The sequence below is a fragment of the Trachypithecus francoisi genome, unplaced genomic scaffold (genome assembly GCF_009764315.1).
Source record: "Trachypithecus francoisi isolate TF-2019V2 unplaced genomic scaffold, Tfra_2.0 Lachesis_group3, whole genome shotgun sequence".
NCBI lineage: Eukaryota > Metazoa > Chordata > Mammalia > Primates > Cercopithecidae > Trachypithecus > Trachypithecus francoisi.
Genome location: NW_022681468.1, coordinates 97,735,153 through 97,757,568, shown reverse-complemented (window position 1 = coordinate 97,757,568; position 22,416 = coordinate 97,735,153). Strand labels below are relative to the sequence as shown.

The 22,416-nt window shown below is 39.6% G+C and overlaps 1 long non-coding RNA gene across 1 annotated transcript; it reads right to left on the bottom strand.

Moving 5' to 3' along the window:
- Positions 1–259: 259 nt before the first annotated feature.
- LOC117069695 lies at positions 260–2,569 on the bottom strand. The gene is made up of 2 exons (XR_004431637.1): positions 2,530–2,569; positions 260–361 (listed from the first exon to the last, which is right to left on the bottom strand). It is a non-coding gene; the product is annotated as an uncharacterized LOC117069695 (long non-coding RNA).
- Between the last annotated feature and the right edge of the window lie 19,847 nt (positions 2,570–22,416).

The following is a 22,416-nucleotide window of genomic DNA, read 5'->3' as shown; positions in this document are numbered from 1 at the left end:
CCTTAAATACTTCTACCATCTGGGCACATTCTCTTTTAAGATTCTGTACTCCAGATGCATTTTTGTCAAACAAAGCAGAGTTATCTTTAGTAATATAAAATTAAGGGAGCAATGGCTGAGCGTAACAATTCTAAAGAAACCTTGGGATCGGCCATAGAGTGATGCCTGATTTAGCTGGCATTGTTGGGTCTCGGTGCTACATAAATAAAATAACCCCTGTAATGGGAGCTACCTTGTTGAACTAGGATGGATGAGTGGGTCAGTGGGAAGATTATCTTTATTATTCTCCTTTAATCTGCCTCCAACGCTGCACCTGCCACATCTCTTCTAGGTCTGCCTTGGCCCCGAAACCCACCAAACTCTGTGGGGAGATAACAAAAGGAAGGATGTGAGGATGAAGGGTAACCTTGATGACTCTAATTCTGTTTTCCACTCTCCTCTCTCCTTCCACGCAGGCCCAGCTCATGGGTAATCGGATGGAGGAGAGGATGAAAGCAAGTGAAACTTCCTCCTTCCTTCAGGCCACAACAGCCAGATAATCTCTTGCTTATGTGACATACAGTTTGTGGTTAATTCACTGCTTACCCCTCTTTGTCTATTGCTCCATCCTTTTCTCAACTCAACAGAGACTTCTATTTTTGTCTCTGTTTTTTAAAATCTTAATTTTTAAAAGTTTTGTGGAGGTAAAATTCACATAACATAAAATGAACCATGTGAAAGGACAGGTTGAATATTCCCTTATTTGAAATACTTGAGACCAGAAGTGTTTCAGATTTTGGATGTTTTTGGATTTTAGAACATTTGTATGTATACAATGAGATATCTTGGGGATGGGACCCAAGTCTAAACATGGGATTAATTTATATTTCATATACACCCTATATGCATAGCCTAAATGTAATTTTTATAATATTTGTAACAATTTTATACAGAAAATAAAGTTTGTGGTAAGTACTTTATGTGCAGAATTTTCCACCTCTGGTGTCAAGGTAGCACTCAAAAAGCTGCAGATTTCGGAGCATTTCAGATTTTGAATTTATTAGGGATGCTCACCCTGTATAGCTTTCAGTTGCGTTTAGTATACTCTCTGTGTTTCACAATAAACATCTCTATTTCATTCCAAAACATTTTTACCACCTCAAAAGGAAGCCTGGTACCCGCTGAACCATCACTCCCCACTTCCCCTCTCCTCCGCCCCTGCCAACCACTAAAACTTTTAATTGTAGTATAAAATACGTGCAGAAAAACGTGCAGGTCATATGTGTGCAGCTCAATGACTTTCAACAGGTGGTCATACCCGGGGTCCCCTGAGCTCAGATCAAGATGGAATCTTAGCAGCTCCTCCTGTGCCCCTCTCACTTCTAGCCCAACTACCAGAGAAGCCACTATCCTAATCATGGATTGTGTGTGTGTTTTTGAGCTTTCATCACATGGGCTCCAATCTTATGTTCTCCTTTGAATATGGCTTCATATCTTCATCAGTATGTTTGTATGGTTACAGTTTGCTTATTCTCTTCACATCTTCATCAATATGTATGTATGATTGTGTTTTGCTTATTTTCATTACTGTATTATATTTCCTTGGGCAAATTTACTCTAATTTGTTTGCTCGGTGAATATACTTCACTTTACTTATCCATTCTATTGTTTCGTGGTGCCTAGTTTCCCTCTTTAGGACTGCAGGACAAATTCCCCTGCTGTCTCAGTGGAGGAGAGCTGCTTTGCCCAGGTCACTCTCCTTTGCTGGGCAGTCCACATCCAGTGCTGATTGACATGTGGGGTATGAAGGCCTAGCCCCGTCACCCTAACTTGGGACAACTAGGAAGCGCTATCCCAGATTCAGAGCTCCCTCGTGGGGGTCAGCTGAGGCCATGATGACTTGCATTGCAGCCCACACGGCTTCTCTCTGCCCAATTCTACTCCCTCCCCTCCCGCCATGGGTGATGATTCTTTAATTAATGTCCTGCATGTGAGCATTGCTTTCTGGGTAGGAGTGGGCTTTGGATCATTTGTAATTTTTTGCTTTCACGAAGTGGTGCCGCTATGAACATTCTGGTACAGGTATTCTGGCTGAAGATGTGTGTGCATTTCAGTGGGGTATATATCTCAGAGTGGAACTGCTAGGTTCAGAATTAGCACTCACTCAGCTTTAATAGTGCCAAACAAAGTAAAGTGGTTGCACCAATTTACCTTCTTGTCAGGAGTCCTAGTTGTTTCATATCCTCACCAACATTTAGTTCTCTTTTACATGTTAGCTAGTATAATAGGGGTCATGATATTTCAATCAATGTGGTTTTTTTTTTTTTTTTTTTTTTGAGATTGAGCCTCTCTCTTGTCACCCAGGCTCGAGTCCAGTGGTGCGATCATGGCTCCCTGTAACCACCACCTCCCAGATTTGAGTGATTCTCCTGATTCAGTCTTCCTAGTAGTTGGGATTACACATGCATGCCATCATGCCCACCTAAGTTTTGTATTTTTAGTAGAGATGGGGTTTAGCTATGTTGGCCAGGCTGGTCTCAAACTCTTGACCTCAAGCCATCCACCTGCCTTGGCCTCTCAATGTGCTGGGATTACAGGCTTGAGCTACAGTGCCCCGCCTTCAATGTGCTTTTAATTTGCACTTGCATTGCAGCCTATATACTTTTTAGGTACCTCTCTTGAGCCATTGGGCAGATACCCCCTTTTTAAGACTAAATATATTTAAGAGCAGCTTTAGGCCCACAGCAAAATTGACAGGAAGTATAGAGATTTCCCATATAACCCCTGCTCCTACATCTGCATAGCCTCCCCCCATTATCAACATCCCCTAACAGAGTGGCACATTGACACATCAGTATCACCCAAAGTCCACAGCTTACATCAGCGTTCTCTCTTGGTGTTGTACATTCTATGGGTTTGGACAGATGTGTAATGACATGTATCCATTAATATAATAGCATGCAGAGCATTTCACTGTCCTGAAAATCCTCCTTGGTCTGCAGACACTCTTTATAATGATCACATCCGCCTTCATCCAAGACAGGCATACATTTTCTTGTGCACCATTGGGACAAACATTTATTAATTTGTTTTTATTTAGGAAAACTATAAATATAATTACCATAATTATCATTATAAGTATATAGTTCCATGGTAATAAATACACTTAAATACTTTTTTCCCCTTCATTCCCCCAAGATATTTATTAATTTTAATACCTTTTTACCTACTGGGTACAGGTAAGACCAGTATGGTTTTATAGTGGACTGGAATATTGTTGCCTTATTAAATTGCAGCAGCTCCCTGTAGTAAGAAGCAGCTGAAGAGGCCGGGCGCGGTGGTTCATGCCTGTGATCCCAACACTTGGGAAGCTGAGGCAGGCGGATCACGAGGTCAGGAGATCAAGACCATCCTGGCTAACATGGTGAAACCCGTCTCTACTAAAATACAAAAAATTAGCCAGGCGTGGTGGCGGCGCCTGTAGTCCCAGCTACTTGGGAGGCTGAGGCAGGAGAACCTGGGAGGTGGCTTGAACCTGAGAGGTGGAGCTTGCAGTGAGCCAAGATCACATCACTGCACTCCAGTCTGGGTGACAGAGCGAGACTCTATCTCGAAAAAAATAAAATAAAATAAAATAAAATAGAAGTAGCTGAAGAGTAACAGAAAGCCCTGGGGCATGCTATCCTAGAGCAAGAGAGGTATGGCTAGTACTAGAAAGGGGCCTGGGGCCAGGGGAGATACCAGAAGATACCAGAAGAATTTGGCTGAGGCAGAAGAAGGTCAAGGTTGATGCAAGAAAAAGAACATGAGTATACATACAAATAGATGTAGATCTCAGCCCTGCTACTAATCAGCTTGAGCCACTGAATTTAGACCTCAGTTTCTACATGTATAAATTAGCAGGTTTGGTATAAAAAAAACTTCCAGATTGTTTGCTTCTCATTTTACATTTTCATTAATTACAAAAGTTATATATAGGCCAGGCGCGGTGGCTCAAGCCTGTAATCCCAGCACTTTGGGAGGCCGAGACGGGCGGATCACGAGGTCAGGAGATCGAGACCATCCTGGCTAATATGGTGAAACCTTGTCTCTACTTAAAAATACAAAAAACTAGCCGGGCGAGGTGGCGGGCGCCTGTAGTCCCAGCTACACGGGAGGCTGAGGCAGGAGAATGGCGTAAACCCGGGAGGCGGAGCTTGCAGTGAGCTGAGATCCGGCCACTGCACTCCAGCCTGGGTGGCAGAGCAAGACTCTGTCTCAAAAAAAAAAAAAAAAAAAGAAAAAAGAAAAAAGTTATATGTATAAAACTAGTAATTGGAATCCCACTTCTGTCATGACAGCATAAGGAACCCAAGTGACCTGCTCACCAGTGAAGTGGGTGAAAATCATTAAAAAAAAAAAAAAAGTCATACAAACTAAAGCCTCTATAAATGGTCCTAATGGCAAATGAAAAGACAAATATCTTCAAGCAAGTCTATGAATATTCAGCAGGAAAGGAGCGAGTCTCTGGTATCTGCCCCAAGACCTCTTCCTTCCTCTCCCCTCCCAGCTCAGTGAGGCTCTTTTCCTCATCCCTCCCGCTCAGCTGAGTGTAGAGACTCCACTCCAGATGGCTGCGGCCAAGAACACAGGGTTCTCTCTTTCCCCAGCTCCCACTGCTTTCTTCCTGGGAGGAGCAGGATATCAGCATTTCTCATCTTGCCCTCAGCTGCCTGTTGCCCAGGCTTAGTTCCAGGCAAGTGCTGGTGACAGGTGAGGGCTCCCTTCTTCCTCTCAGCCTGTGCTATGCAACAGAGGAGGCTGAAAACGCTAGGGCCCTGATCACTCTTGTGCCACCGCAGCTTGTGGGCTGATGGTTCCATATCAGAAGAGGTAAACCAAGAAGACTGCAGTCTGATGTCACACCCTTGATCCCCCAACTCCACTGAGCACTCAGCTAGAGCAGAAAGAAGCTTGTCATCATCCTCACCTCCAGCTTGAGAACTGTCTCAGAGACTTTGCCTGGGGGAGAAGCAGGCCATACAACAAGTGGTTCCTAATCTCTTCCCAAAGGAACTGACTTCATTTGCGATAGAGAGTGGAGAAGTTCAAACCTAAGGGCCCTCTCTGGTGAGAGGCAATTGATGCATATGGGTCTAGGTCTTAAGACAATACTGTCTACATGGTAGGCCAACTTGTCTGCAGGAGAGAACTGGAGAATAAAACAGCTGGGAGAAATCCTGTTTGGGTCAGAACAAATCTCAAACATGAACTGGGGAACTGTGTCTCCAAAGGAGTCATAATTTGATTGGATTACTTTATAAAGAAATTTATGCCCCAGGAATTGCTGAAAACAATAGAATGATCAGCAGGCAATTAGCAGAGTTAAACAGCTAGGAGTCAACAGGGAAAGAAAGAGAACTGAACCAATATGATTCATCCTACGGTAATCTCAGGGTGACTGTGGTCATACCCAAACCTGTATTTCCCTAAGGAGCAACATCAGAGGTTTAGCACTATGGAGTAGGGGTAGGGAGTAGGGGGTGGGAGAAATAGACTTCACTAAAATCTAATCACTGAAAAATAAACAAGAAAATAACAAACACAAGTCTTAGAGGGGAATTCCAATACCCAGCACTGCTACAATATATTGTCTAAAATGTTCAGTCTCAAAAAAATATTGCAAGCCACACACTGGAGGAACACTGGAGCAAAGAAGCAATAGAAACTGCTTGTGAGAATAACCAGATATCATATTTAGTAACAAAATAATTTAAGATAGCCATTATACAAATATGTTCACAGAACTAAAGGAAACTGTGATTAAAGAAGTAACGGAAGGTAGGATGACAATGTGACATCAAATAGAGAATGTTATAAACAGAAATTACAAAACAGAACCAAAAGCAAATTCTGGGGTTTAAATTACATAACTGAAATAAAACATTTACCAGAGTGGCTCAACATTGGATTTGAAGTAGTAAAAAAAAAAAATTAACAAACTTGAAAATAGATTATAATTCTTTTATGTTCAAAATCTTATATGATATTGGCCAAACTGGTAACATTTAAACGTGAAGACCATAGCAAGACTTGTATTGGAACAAGTTTAATAGACTTTACCATCATTTGTAGGGAATGGACCAGCCTAATTTGAATATTTAGGTGTGGGAGGTTATAGTGGGAAAGCAAGAAGCATGAAAAGACTAACTTGTTCCATATGTCATTTGGTTCAGCCTGATTGCCCATGTATCAAGTGTGATTTTGAAAAAGTTTTAGACTTTGATTGTGTTACTCGGAAAAATAGACTATGGATTTTGAGGTCTGGGTTTGACTTCTAACTTAGTCACTTTTCAGTTTACCTTGGCCAGAACCTAGTGCTAGGTAGTAACCAATCACAAAATTTCAGTGGCATACAACAGTAAGGACTAGTTTAGCTCGTGTGTTGGTGGGGCAGCCTGGGGGTTTGTTGGGTACGGGATAGATTGATCTAGGCATGGCTCACTGGGGGTGGCTCTGTTTTATGTGTCTTTTTGGGACCAGAAGGCTAGACTATGATGGCAGAGGGGCAAGAGAGCAGGTCCAACTGTAAAAGCACATTCTAAGCCTCTGTTTGCATCCCATCTGCTAACATCCCATCAGCCAAAACAAGACACATAGCTAAATCCATAGTCAAGGGGCACTGCAAATGTACATAGCAAAGAGTATAGACAGATGATCCTATTACTGGGGGGGAAGTAAAGATTTGGAACCATATCACAGTCTGCTATAGTCAACTACTAGCAAGTTATTTTGTGTTATCTGAAAGAAGATGATACTATCTAACCTTATAATTTTGCTGTGAGGGTTAATTGCAATATTTTATGTACCTCCTTGACATGTCATACATAATCAATGGCTATGAATTTCCTTCCTATACAAATGCTATAAGGGATATTATAATTCTTTTATGTTTGAAATCTTATATGATGTTGGCCAAACTGATAACATTTAAAAGTATGAAATAATTAATAAATTATTTTTGTAACACGCTAGTAAAATAATGGATTTCTATCTATTATGTTCCCACTAGGTTCCACTTGCAAAAATATTTTGGCATAGTTGAATCCAGAGTGTATGGCCATTCTGAATATTGCTATTTTAAATTTTCTTACATCAAAACGTTATCTGAAGCTTCTACACTGCTTTTCTGTGAATCCCTTCTTGTGGTTGTATGATAGTTTGTCATTTGTTGGACCATAATGAGGCAAACTATTTCATGGAGAGGTTTCAAGGCCTCTGGGCTGGGCATCCATTACCTGAGCTGGTGTCCTGTTGGTTTTAGAGTGTTGGCACCTGCTGAGTGATTGTGGCAAGGATCTTAGGGTGCAGGGCTCTCGAGCTCCATAAATCCTCTTTTCCCTGAGAAGAAAAGCAAGCATACTGGAAAAGCAGTAAAGTCCTCCATGTTTTATTAGTGTGACTGCTGCCCATGGGAGGAAAAACAAAGCCATCTGCAGGTGCTGTCAGTGTCAATAATACATGACACCAGGCTCCAACCCCACTGAGTTGATTTGGTGGTCTAAAATATTTTGGCCAGACATAGGACTGCATCTGTGGCTTTGTATATTTGTTGAAGGAGCTACCTAAGCTCATTTGTTAAATTTTTAAAAAGCAAATGAAACGGACCTAGAATTGGTTTAATGAAGATGTGGCTCACAAGGTCAATGAGCAGTAGGTGGGCTCTGCTATCTGGGCAGGGTTAGTCCAATTAAGGAAAGCTTTGTCAGCAAGCTGTTGATCTCTTTGGGACCCAGATGGCAACCCACTGTTGCCGAGACTAGTTCCATGGCTAGACTCAAAAGGATCCATCATGTCAAACTAGGAGTTCAGTTCAGCCAGGAAAAAAACACAAAACTTCTTTTGCTTAGGATTGTTTAATAAAACATTTGCTCGTGGGTTGCCCAGGGCCCTCTGCCCTTGAGACTGGCTCACTGTGCACTCTAAATTCTCTGCCACATAATATCCAACCCTCCGGAAGTGATTATATCATGTTTTGGGTTTGCCCAGAAATTTTTTGTTCAGAAGAGTCTCAGAGAATGGCCTGAGGATTCATCACATTTTTCATGAACATCTTTCTATTTTCCTTTGAAATGTCTCTCTCTTCCATCTCTGTGCCTCACTCTGCACACCCAGCAAGGGGTCCCTGCAGGGATGGATGGGTGGTGCAGTAGTGAAGAGCATGGACTCAGGAGCCAGATTGCCTGGGCTTGACACCTTTACCCACTCAGATGTTGTCACCTTGGTAAGTTGCTTAACCTCTTTGTGATTCATTTCCTCACCTTTAATATGGGGATAAAAATGGCACCTACCTCACAGTATTGTTTCAATAATTAATGGATTATGTAAAGTGGTTGGAGGAGTTCCTGGCAAGTGGTGTTATGTAAGATGGCTACTATTATCTTGAGATCTTAATGAACATCAATTAAACGAGATGATGCTTGAGACATTCTGTCATAGAGAGGACGCTGAATTGTAAATATTATCACCACTAGTAATGTTAATAGGCCAGGCACGGTGGCTCACACCTGTAATCACAGCACTCTGAAAGGCCGAGGCGGGTGGATCGCCTGAGGTTGGGAGTTCGAGACCAGCCTGACCAACATGGAGAAACGTCATCTCTACTAAAAAATTACAAAACTAGCCAGGCATGTTGGTGCAGGCCTGTAATCCCAGCTACTTGGCAGGCTGACACAGGAGAACCTCTTGAACCTGGGAGGTGGAGGTTGTAGTGAGCAGAGATCATGCCATTGCACTCCAGCCTGGGCAACAAGAGTGAAATTCCTCTCAAAAAACAAAAAAAAAGTCAATAATAAGATATTCAAGTTTTATCTCTTCTTGGATAAGATGTCTGAACGTTAACAGGGACTTATTGCAAAGAAAACCTGAATTTGCCTTTTCCCAATTGAGTTTGGCTCTATAGAGGAAAGTGTCTTATGGTCACATAAGTTTGGAAAATGTTGCTTGGTTGTTTGCATATGAGTGTGTGTGTGTGTGTACGTATGTGCATGTGTGTGTTTCTAATACATATCCAGATCTTTGAAATATTTTCCCTCAAAACCCATTTTGGAAAAGTTTTTCCATGACCTGTGGAATGGGAGTGGGAATTTCAGATGAGGAGAATCATTGGAGGAAGTAGAGTTCTGAACCCTTCTCAAATAATGCTAATCAAGAAACTGCCCTTCTCACCTCCAAGGGAAATAATGGGAATTTATTAATATCTCCCCTGTGCCAGACATTGATCTTGGTGCTTCAAATGCATTATCTCTAATAAAAATATGTTAATGGCTACCATTTTTTGACCAACCTGGAATGTGCCAGGCATTTTGTATAATTTATCTCTAACATCCATCACATTTTAGCAGAGTAGGTATTATTATTCCTAGCTTCAAGGTGAGGAATCGAGGTTCTGTAATATGTCACACGGCAAGTATTTGGGACCAGGTTCAAGCTCAGGTCTGGAGGCTTCAAAGCATCCCTTTGTGAAATCATGATGGGGTAATTTGGCATTCTCAGCAGCACTTAAGAAAATAGGGAATGAGGGGAAAAGCAGTGATAAGAATAGCAGACGTTCACATTCACGTTGCAATTTAGAAAGTGCTTCCCAATGCAGTTTCTCATTTGATTCCAAAAGTGTGCACTCTGGGCCCCACCTCCCTCCAGTCTCTGCTTCCACAGTTCCCTTAGTGGGAGGCTCTTTCCAAAGAGCATGGTCTACTCCTCTGAACTCACTTGACTCTTAGGATTTCTTGCCTTTTCTCACATTCACCCCTTCTCGTAGTTAACTTGACGAGTCTTCCAAGTTCCAGTTTTCCTTCCCTGAGCAGCTCATCCTAGCTCCTCTAGACAGAATTAATTGTTCCTTCTTTACACTGCGGAATTTTATTCAAACTGATTTGTTGTACATTGGGTAACGATTGCATGTTGGAAGATTGAATGGGTGAGCACAAAGTAGCATCTTTCAGCTAGGTCAGGTAGGCATTAGTCCTCTCTTGTTTTTGTTTTTAAGTGAGAATAGTAAAGCTTAGATTCAGTGACCTGTCCAAGATCATACAAGTGGTCAGTGGTAGAGCTGGGCCTTCAGAATTGATTTTAGGAACCAGGGATCCAAGAATGCCAACCCAGGATTATAGTCATAAAACTTAAATGCTCATAAACTCATTTCCCAGTCTCTTCCCTGAAGGAACATACCTTTTAAGCCAGGATTGATCAGCTTAACAAGAAAACTCTTATAGAATGAATGCAAAAAGCATTTATAATCTCCTGTTTATATGCATCTTAGTTTTCAAACCACCCTCTATTCTACCCACTTCCCTAGTTAGGTCGAGAAGGTCAGTTGGTGATAAGATGCTTTTTTCTAACTTACTGAGATAAGCAAGTATGTTTTCCGGGGGATCTTTAAATTATAGGAATGCTCCCACTACAAACATCTCACCCTCTCCCGCTCCCTCTCCCCATCTCTATGTGGATGCTTTCTTTGGACAGTCTCACTCCCTCTAATGATTCTGTGGGAAATTTTGCACTTTCACACCCAAGAGGCCAATTAAAATAAATCAATTAAAGTCAGACTGGTGAACGCAGTGATCCAACAAGGAGGAATAAATGAGCAAAGGATGTTTATCATAATGGAAGCTGGAAGGCGAATATTGCCTAAACACTCATTTACAGGCCAGGGGACTGACAGCCAGCTCCTGATTTAGGAGGCCTTGATGAGGCTACAGCTTCAGCACTCTCGCATTTTCTCGAGAGTTTACCTCTGCGGTCTGGCTTCAGGTTCAGGTCTTCAATCAGTCAGGGCAGAGAGATAGAACATATCAGCCAGAGCAGATGGCCTGCCCTGTTTTCCCTTTGAAAGTTGGAATCTGAAGCTATATTAGTGCCAGGCTTAATATTAATTATAACCGTGACCTGCCTGGTTAGACTTCCTGATTATTTCTGGTAAATTTCCTTGGAGATAAGGAGGAAACCGTTAAACTCAGATCATGGTTTGCCAGTTCTAGGACGTCTAATACTGCTCTAGACAATGAAGAAAATAGCCCAACCTTGGGCACGTAAATGGATGACACACTGCCATTCCTGAGAGCAGCTCCAAGATTGGCCCAATGGATCTTCCTCATCTTTCACTGTCTAACCCTGGAGGCTTGTCTTCCGATTGCTTTATCAAGATAGTGGAAATGTGGCTTAAGAATTCTTAAGAAGATCTAAAAAGAAGCTTTGCCTTTTTTATTCATCTTTTTTCTTCCTTGTCTTAGGCCCCCCTGCCCCCACTCTCTCTTAGATCAAGGTTGTTTATTACAGTCTGCACGCCCTCTGGTGATAGGGCAGGACTTGAATTTGAAGAACTCTTTGAACACTGAGATTTTTATTTTTTATTTTTTATTTTTTATTTTTAACTCCTGAAGCCAGAATCTCAGCACTGAACTAGGGAACGAGCCCTGTTATATACCTGGGCTAAATCTTTTTCATTAATTTCTCTTCCTACTAATATGAATCCTATGTAAGATTCAGACTTTGATCTCCTACAGTTTTGCAAATCTTTGTTTTTTTTTTTTTTAGAACTTAACATTCTTGGTTATTATATCTAAGATGAATACTTTTATGTCCGTACTTTTTACTTGTCATTTTAAAACCTAAGTCCATTAGAGAGTTGTGAGTGTAGCCTCAATTATACCTTAATGAATGATGACCTTTGGAGTAGTTGCCTTGGGTAGACATACTGTTATTTAGAATCATTTAGGTTCAAGTGGAAGAAAATAACGCTAGTTAAGTTAAGCATAAGGGAGATTTATTTTACAGATACTAGGGTGTCTCACAGAACCTAAGAACACAAATATGATCAGTTCTCAGGACTCTTGGGAACAGGAACTCAGAAGTTCTCAGAATTGACTTTCTATTTCTTTTATCTCTGATTCTGTCTGCATAGCAACATCTTTCTTCCTCTTCTTTGAGTATAAAGGTTTCCTCCATCTCTCTAGTCAACATCACAGAAGACAAAATGAAGTCTGAGTTTCCCATCCTACAGTAAACTACTCAGGAGTGACTTTTTTTCTTTGCTCTCGTTCCAAGATTACTCTGCCAGCACTCTGGTTGGCCTACCTTGGGACAAGTGCCTGACTCACAGGGCTCACATGGCGTCAATACAGATGGAGGTGGGTCTCAGATAGGGGTGTTCAGAAGATGAAAATTAGGCAAGGAAAGAAGAAACTTGTCCATATATTCATAAACCATTCACTAAGCAAATTCATTAGTTTTGCTAATTAAGTCAATTCATTTTCCCAGGAAGTGATTAGTTGTAGATTTTTAGTCTATGAGTTATTAACCTCTATCATTAATTAGATTTAGTTACTTAAAGAAATCATTTCCTTTATTGATCAAGCATTGATTTAGAAACATCTATTTACATTGTTCTTTCCCTTAAGCAAGTTATAATAATAGCAAACATGGAAAGGGCTTACTGTGTATAGTAGGCACTGTTCTATGTTGTGTGTATATGTGTGTGTATGTGTGTATGTGTGTATGTATGTGTGTATATACTCATTTTGGTCCTCAAAACTGAGAAAAATGAGGCATAGGGAATTTGAAAATTTTCCCATGGACAAGAGGTAATTAGTGGTGGAGCTTGGATTTGTATCTATAAAATGAAACTGGGGATTGGAGGTGTATTCAAATGAACAGCTAATAGAATAATACAGTGCAGAATGTGGTACAATGGCTGTATTTTAATCTGTCCTAGAATTTGGAGATGTTTAGGAGCCACATGAACTAGTCTCATTACTTCACGGTTAGTTACTTTATTTTTTTTTGACAAAATTACTATTCTTAACACAGTTGATCACTACTGTGCTACAATCCCAGAGAAAATAGTTTACATTTTACCAGATAACTTTTTATGGTAGCCTGCTTGGAAGTCACTATAAGGGAATGAATATTTCCTGTTCAATTTATAGATAGAAAAAGTAAAGGCAAAGCCTGGAGAACCAGAATGCTTATAAGCCAGAATGCTGCAGCTACATAATGCTAGGCCCTGTGTTTTCAGAATACATTAAAATTTTGCATTTTGTATTGCTTCATGTCAATATTCAAGTCATCTCAGTTTTCTCATTTCCATGATAGGTATAAATGTATTTCTATTTCTAATGAAAATAGAAGCTGTTGAGGATAAAATGCATATAAATTAAAAAGTATTTTTATAGATAAAAAATGCTATGGAATGTTCAATGCTATTATCTTCACCATTGATTTTATCATAAGCTCTACCCTCCCATATGTTGGAATAGTCTTCTGACATAGGATTTTAATGCTAGGAGGGTCCTTAGAGGTCATTTATTCCAAAGGCTAATTTTACAGATGAACACACTGAGGCCCAGGGAGGCCTATGTGACTTACAAGAAGTCACACACAATCAAAAAAAGAAGAAAGTTCTCCAATATCAGACTTCTTTAAGGGTAAACATCTCATGGAGTGGCTCCTTTGAAATGTGTGCACAAAATCAGGCTGAGGCTTTTGTCTATTTCACATATAATGTCTCCTCTGGTATTTGACATCACAAATGAAAGCACAAGGCCAGATGCTTAATTGCTTCTAAATGGAGGCTATTAAATGATAAGCAAGTTTTTGCCATCTTTTCTGTGGGTCATTGTGTCTTCTCCAAAGTCACTGTATTTTTGTTGTTTGTTAGCTTATTTCCAAACTGGGAATTATGAAAACGATTTTTAAAGCACTAGAATGACTTATGGAAAACTATAATATAGGGTTTCTAGATTTTTTCAGGGATTATGCTCTACCTTACATTTCCATTTGGTATGCAATTAAATGTCCGTAACTAGTACATTTCTTGTCAGCTTTTAGCACAACATAAAGCTGTAAATGCAAAGAACAAGGTTATTCCTGGGCAAATAGTCATTGAGAGTCTGTTTTTCTTTCCTTCTTTAATAAGCAGAACTTACTCTTATCAGATTATAAATAAAATTTATATTTATTGTAGAAAAATTTAAAAAATGTTTTAAAAGTAGGAAAAAGAATAAAAATATGTAATCTCACCTCAAAGACAATCTTCTTTATTATTTCAATGCATTTCATTCTACTCTTTTTAGTTTTTACATTTTTATGGTGATAAAAATATATAAAACAGATATGTAGGCTTAACATATGGTAATAATACTTAATGGATATTACTAAACCAAATGCCTGTGTTAACACCAATTTCTTACTCATTCAGGTCAGGAAATACAACATTATAGGCACCTCAGAAAACACCTAAGTGATCACAACCTCCTTCCTTCCCCTTAGGTAATCATTATTATTATTATTTTTTAGTTTTAATTTTTTTAGTTTCTTTGTATAGTGTTACTACTGTTACATGTATCTTTAAACCACACACACACACACACACACTAGTTTCTCCTATTAGTAGCATCTTATATTAGTATGGTACATCTGTTACAATTAATAAACTAATGTTGGTACATTATTATTAACAAAAATCTACAGTTTATTCAAATGTATTGCAATTTTTACCTAAGTCCTTTTTCTCACCAGGATTCTCACCCATTCAGGATTCTACATTACATTTAGCCATTATTGTCTTTCTAGACTCCTCTTGGCTATGATCGTTTTTCAGACTCTCTGTGTTTTGGTGGCCTTGACAGTTTTGAGGAGTACTGGTCAGATGATTCATAGGATGCCTTTTTATTGAAATTTATTTGATGGTTTCCCTCAGGATTAAACAGGCCTTACAGGTTTTTTTCGGAGGAAGATCACAGAGGCAAAGTGCCATTTTCACTTGATCATCTAAAGGGTATGTATCATCAGCATGATTTATGATGTTGACGCCGACCTTGATCACTAGGCTGAGGTAGTGTTGGCCAGATTTTTCTGCTGTAAAGTTGCTGTTTTCCTCCTCTCCATGCTGTACTCTTTGGAAGAAAGGCACTATAAACAGACCACACTTAAAACATGAGGAATTATGTTCCCCTCCTTGAGGAAAGATTGTCTACATAAATTATTTAGAATTCTTCTGCATGGAAGATTTGCCTTTACGTCCCCATTTAATTAATTTATTCAATTATGTATTTATAGATACATCAATTATGTATTTATGGACTCATGGATATTATGTGTGTTTATTTTGGGTTTTAATATAATACTACTTAATTTTATTGCTCAAATTGTTCCATTTGGCCACTGGGAGCTCTTTCAGTTACCTCCTGTGCCCCTTGGATATACTCATTTCAACGTATATGTGGGATTTAATAAATTTATTTGCATTTTCATTTATTTTTTTGCTGGTACATAGTAGGAGTATATATTTACAAGGTGCATGAGATATTTTAATAAGGCATACAATGTATAATCATCACATCAAGGTAAATGGGGTATCCATCACCTCAAGCATTTATCCTTTCTTTATGTTACAACAATCCAATTGTATTATTTTAGTTATTTTAAAATGTACACTAAATTAATGTTGACTGTAGTCACCCTGTTGTGCTAGCAAATACTAGGTCTTACTCATTTCATCTGACTATATTTTTGTACCTATTAACCATCCCCAATTCCCCTACACAACTACTACTCTTCCCAGCCTCTGGTAACTATCTTACTCTCTATCTCCATGAGTTCAATTGTTCTAATTTTTAGCTCCCACAAATCAGTGAGAAGATGCAAAGTTTGTCTTTCAATGCCTGCCTTCTTTCACTTAACAACGACCTCCAGTTCCATCCATACTGTTGCAAACGACAGGATCTGATTTTTTTTTATGGCTGAATAGTACTCTGTTGTGTATATGTACCACATTTTCTTTATCCATTCATCTGTCAATGGACACTCAGGTTGCTTCCAGATCTTGGCTATTGTGTTTATTTATTTATTTATTTATTTATTTTATTTATTTATTTTATTTTATTTTTTTTTTTTTTGAGGCGGAGTCTCGCTCTGTCGCCGGGACTGGAGTGCAGTGGCCAGATCTCAGCTCACTACAAGCTCCGCCTCCCGGGTTTACGCCATTCTCCTGCCTCAGCCTCCGAGTAGCTGGGACTACAGGCGCCCGCCACCTCGCCCGGCTAGTTTTGTATTTTTAGTAGAGACGGGGTTTCACCGTGTTAGCCAGGATGGTCTTGATCTCCTGACCTCGTGATCCATCCGTCTCGGCCTCCCAAAGTGCTGGGATTACAGGCTTGAGCCACCGTGCCCGGCCCAGATCTTGGCTATTGTGAATAGTTGCTGCAATAAACATGTGAGTGCAGATGAGCCTTTGATACACTAATTTCCTTTCTTTGGGGTATATACCTAGAACTAGAATTGCTGGATCATTTGATAGTTCTAGTTTCAGTTTTTTGGGAACCTCTAAACTGTTCTCTACAGTGGTTGTACTAGTTTACATTCCCACCAACAATGTACAAGGGCTCCCTTTTCTCTCCATCTTCACCAGCATTTATTATTTCCTGTCTTTTGGATAAAAGCCAATAAAATGATATTTTCACCCCAGTTTTGATTTGCATTTCTCTGATGATCAATGGTGTCGTGCACCTTTTCATATACAAGCTTGCCAATTGTATGTCTTCTTTTGAGAAATGTCTATTCAGATCTTTTGCCCATTTTGGAATTGGATTATTCATTTTTTTTCTATTAAGTTGTTTGAGCTTCTTATATATCCTGGTTATTAGTCCTTTGCCAGATGGATAGTTTGCAAATATATTCTCCCATTCCATGGGTTTTTTTTTTGACTTTGCTGATTCTTTTGTTTGCTGAGCAGAAGCTTTTTAACTTTGATGATGTGATCACATCAGTTCATTTTTGCTTTGGTTGCCTGTGCTTGTGGGATATTACTCAAGAAATCTTTGTTCAGTTTAATGTCCGGGAGAGTTTCCCCAGTGTTGTCTTCTGGTAATTTCATGGTTTGAGGTCTTAGATTTAAGTCTTTAATTCATTTTGATTTGTTTTGTATATGCAAGAGATGGAGTCCAGTTTCATTATTCTGCATATGAATACCCAGTTTTCACAGCACAATTTTTGAAGAGACTGTTTTTTTCTCTAATATATGTTCTTGGCACCTTTGTTGAAAATGGGTTCACTGTAGATGCATGGATTTGTTTCTGGGTTCTCTCTTCTATTCCATTGGTCTATGTGTCTGGTTTTTTAATGCCAGTATCAAGCTGTTTTGGTTGCTATAGCACTGTAGTATAATTTGAAGTTAGGTAATGTGATTTTTCCAGTGTTGTACTTCTTGATTGGGATAGCTTTGGCTCTTCTGGGTCTTTTGTGGTTCCATATAAATTACAGCATTGTTATTCTGTTTCTGTGAAGAATGTCATTGGTATTTTGATAGGGACTGAGTTGAATCTGTAGATTGTTTTGGGTAGCATGAACATTTTAACCATATTGATTCTTCTAATCCATGAACATGGAACATTTTTCCATTCTTTTGTGTCCTCTTCAATTTCTTTCATAAATGTTTTACAGTTTTCATTGTAGAGATCTTACTTCTTTGGCTAAATTTATGCATAATTTTTTTTTTGTTTGTAGCTTTTGTAAATTAGATCACTTTCTTGATTTATTTTTCAGAATGTTTGCTGTTGGCATAGAGTAATGCAACATGTTTTTGTGTTGATTTCATATCTTGCAACATTACTGAATTTGTCAGTTCTAATAGGTTTTTGGTGGTGTCCTTAGGTTTTTCCAAATGTAAGATTATACCATCTGCAAACAAGGATATTTGGCTTTTAAAAAAATTCTCTTTTTTATTCTTTTTAAAAAAGGTGTTACCTTTTCTTAGGATTACTTGCACTCTGCTTTGGAGCTCAGAAAAATCTCTCTCAAGGAGTTCATCTCTCTCTCCTTTTAAACGTTTATTTTAGGTACAGGGGTACATGTGCAGGCTTGTTATATAGGTAAACTTGTGTTATGGGGGTTCGTTGTAAAGTTTATTTTATGACCCAAGTACTAAGCCTAGTACTCAATAGTTATTCTTTCTGCTTCTGTCCCTCCTGCCACCCTTCACCCTCAGGTAGGCCTTAGTGTCTGGTGTTCCCCTCTTTGTGTCCATGTGTTCTCATCATTTAGTTCACACTTATAAATGAGAACATGTGCTGTTTGGTTTAGTTTGACTTCCTGTCTTTTTATTTGGGTGCCCTTTGTTTCTTTCTCTTGCCTGATTGCTCTGGCCAGGACTTCCAATACTATGTCGAATAGGAATGATGAGAGAGGGCATCCTTGTCTTGTGCTGGTTTTCAAGGGAAATGCTTCCAGCTTTTGCCCATTCAGTATAATGTTTGGGTTTGTCATAGATGGCTCTTATTATTTTGAGGTATGTTCCTTCACCGCCTAGTTTCTTAAGAGTTTTAAAACAGAAAGGAATGCTGAATTTTATTGAAAGCCTCTTTTGCATCTATTGAGATGATCATGTGTTTTTGGTCTTTAGTTCTCAAACAAGGATAACTTCACTTCTTCGTTTCCAATTTGAATGCCCTTTGTTTCTCTTGTCTGATTGCTCTAGCTAGAACTTCCAGGAGTATGTTGAATGACAGTGGTGAAAGTGAGCATCTTTGTCTTGTTCCAGATCTTAGAAGAAAGGCATTCAATTTTTGTCCATTCAGTATGACACTAGTTATATGTCTGTCATTTATGGCATTTATTATGCTGATATATGTATCTTCTATAGCTAGATTTTAAGTTTTTTTTAATCATGAAGGGATATTGAATTTTATCAAATACTTTTCAGCATCAATGTAAATGATTATATAGTTTTTGTCCTTCATTCTGTTGATATGATGTAGCACATTGATTAATTTGCATATGTTGAACCATCCTTGCATCCCTGAGATAAATCCTTCTTGGTCATGATGAGTGATCTTTTTAATGTGTTGCCAAATTCAGTTTGCTAGTATTTTGTTGAGGATTTTTTGCCTCGCTATTGAACAGGGTTATTAGTCTGTAATTTTGTTTTATGAGTCTTTGTCTGGTCTTGGTATCAGAGTAACAGTAATAGTAAGATTAGTTTGGAAGTATTCACTCATCCTCTGTTTTTCAAAATAGTTTAAGTAGGGTTGGTATTAGTCCTTCTTTAAATGTTTGGTAAAATTCAGCAGTGAAACCATCGGTTTCCAAGCTTTTCTTTGCTGGGAGACTTTTCAATATGGTGTTGATCTCATAACTTGTTATTGGTCTGTCAGGTTTTAAATTTCTCCATGGTTCAATCCTAGTAGGTTGTATGTGTCTAGAAATTTATGAATTTCTTCAAAGTTTTCCAATTTATTGGCAAATAGTTGCTCATAGTAGCCTCTGATGATACTTTGAATTTGTGTAGTGTTGATTGTAATGTCTCCTTTTTCATATCTAATTTTATTATGTGGGTTGTCGCTCTTCTTTTCTTAGTTTGGCTAAAGGCTTGTCTTTTTTTTTTATTTATAAGAAACAGCTTTTAATTTCATTGTTCTTTTGTATTGTTTTCTTTTGTTTGTTCCAATTTCATTTGTTTTACTCTGATCTTCAATATTTTGCATTTTACTAAGTTTGCTCTTGCGTTTCTAGTCTCTTAAGATGCATTATTAGGTTGTTTATTTAAAATTTTTCTATTTTTTTGATGTAGGCACTTATTGCTATAAACTTGTCTCTCAGTACTGCTTTCACTGTATCCCATAAATTTTGGTATGTTGTGTTTCCATTATAATTTGTTTCAAGAAATATGTTAATTTTATTTTTAATTTATTCATTGATCCACTGTTCATTCAAGTGCACACTGTTTAATTTCCATGTGTTAGTATAGTTTCCAAATTTCTCTGGTTGTTGATTTCTAATTTTATTTTCTTGTGGTCAGAGAAGGTATTTGATAGAATTTCAGGGTTTTTTTTTTAAAATTGGATTTCATTGAGCTTTTCAAAACAGCTATTTTGAATTATCTGTCTGAAAGGTCACAATTTTGTCTTTTTGGGATTCTTTGTTTGATGAAGTCATGTTCTCCTGGATTGTCTTGGTGCTTATAGATGATTGCAGTTGTCTGGGCATTGAAGAGGTGGGTATTTATCATAAATTTTGCAGTCTGGACTTGTTTGTACTCATCCTTCTCAGGAAGACTTTCTAGGTATTTGAAGGGACTTAAGTGTTGTGGTCTAAGTCTTTGGTTACCACAGCTGTATTTATTTTAGGGGGCACACTAAGCTACCCAGCAATACTGTGGCTTTTGCTGACTCATAGATGTACTGCCTTGGTGGTCTTGGGTAAGACCCAAAAGAATTTCCCAGATTACCAGACAGAGTCTCTTGTTCTTTCCCCTTACTTTCCTTGAAACAAATGGTCTCTTTCTTTGTGACCAGCTGCCAGAAAGTGGAGGAGGAGTGACGCCTGCACCCCTATGGCCACTACTACTGTGCTGGGTCAGAACCAAAGCCAGCACAACACTGGGTTACACCCAAGGCCTGCAGTGACCAGTGCCTGGCTACTGCTTATGCTCACTCAAGGCCCATGGGTTCTACAATCATTATGTGACAAATCCAGCTGGGCTTGTGTCCTTCCCTTCATGGCCACAAGTTTCCCTCAGTCTCAATTGTGTCCAGAGATGCCATCTGAGAGCCATGTCCTGGAGTCGAGAACCTTAGGAATCTACCTGGTGTTTTATCCTATTGTAGCTCAGTTTGGCACCAAAGCCACAAGATTCTTTCCCACTCTTCCCTCCCCTTTCCTCAAGCAGAAGAGTCTCTCTTCATGGCCACCACTGTCCAGGCCCACGGCAAGTACTGCCTGGGTACCACTGATCTTGACTCAAGGCCAAGGGTACTTCAGTCAGCTTGAGGTAATGTTGCGAGTGCTGAGTCTCTCCCTTCAGGGCAGTGGGATCCCCTCTGGCCAAGGGAAGGTCCAGAGATGCCATCCAGGAACCAAGGCCTAGAACTGGGGACCCCAGGAGTCCACTTGGTGCTCTATCCCACTGTGGTCAAGCTGGTGCCCAAGCTTCAAGACACAGTCCCCTTTATCCTTTCCACTCCTTTCCTCTAGCAGAAGGGGTCTCTCCCCATAACCACCACAACTGGGAATGTTCTGGGTCATATCTGAGGCCAGCACAGCACTGAGTCTCACCCAAGGCCCAGAACAAGTACTACTTGGGTATCACAGCAGATTATCCAGGGCCCAAGGGCTCTTCACTCAGCAGGTGATGATTCCTGCCAGGACTGGTTTCTTCCCTTCAAGGCCGCAGGTTCCATTCTGGCCCAGGGTTTGTCTAAAAATGTTGTCTGGGAGCTAGGGCCTGGAATATGGGCCTCAGGACTCTGTGTTGTACCCTGTCCTACCGTGGCTGAGCTGGTATCCAAGTTGTAAGACAAATTCCTCTTTATTCTCCCCTGTGGTTTCCTCAAGCAGGAGTCTTTCCTGGAGCAGTGAGCTGTGCTGCCTAGGATTATGGGAGAGGTAACACAAGCACTTCTTCAGCTTCCCCAGCTGGTGTCTCACTAGGTCAGGTACCCTCCACGTTCACTGGCTCTGAGCCCAGCACAGCATCAGGACTTGTTCAGGAATTACAGACCTTGTGACCTAATGCTATTCAAATTTATTTAGGATGCCAGAGCACTTTAACCTGTGATGGAGGGGTTGCCAGAACTCGGGTTTCAACTGCTGGGAAGGATGATTTGCCTCTGGCTGGGGCTGGTCTGAATGCTCCCTCTGTGGGTGATGGCTGAGTTCTGCCTGAAGTTCTGTTGTTACCGCACAGCACTGAGTTCCAATACAAAGTCTCACAGCCACTGTGCTTTCCCTCTCCAAAGTACACAGATTCTCTCTCCATGCCATGTGATCATTGCTGGGGAGTTGTGGGAGGGGTGTGTAGGTGGCTGTTTTTCCTACCCTCTTCATATGATGTTAATATGATTTCTTTAACATCAAGTTGATATGATGTTAAAACCAGGTATTATTTTCCTTAATATGAAGTTAAAACCAGGTACGGGGATTACTCACCTGATTTTTGGTTCTTATGAAGAATTTTTTTGTGTGTGGATAATTTTTCAGTTTGATGTTCCTTCAGCAGAGACAGTTGCTGGAGGCTTCTATTTGGCCATCTTGCTCCACTTCCTCTGTCTGATTTTTTTTTTAAGGCACTTCCTTACTTTCTGGCACTGCAAAATACTCCAAGCTCATCTTGCATATATCCTGTCTCAATCCTAGAATCAGCCATTACCTCAAGGAGTGCTGGTTCCTTTTTTTTTTTTTGAGAATGGTATTATAAATCAAGATTTTGAATCTAGGTATGCTTATTGTTTCATTTAGGCCCTCTTAGCTGACAGAGCAAAGAAATACATGTGTATATGTTAACTGGTATACACATATCTATAAATATCGTTACTATGTAACCACAGGTATCTATGTTAAGCTTAATATGAATTCTTATTAATATTCTCAACCTCAGTTCATCACCACATCAATCATTCTAGCCTC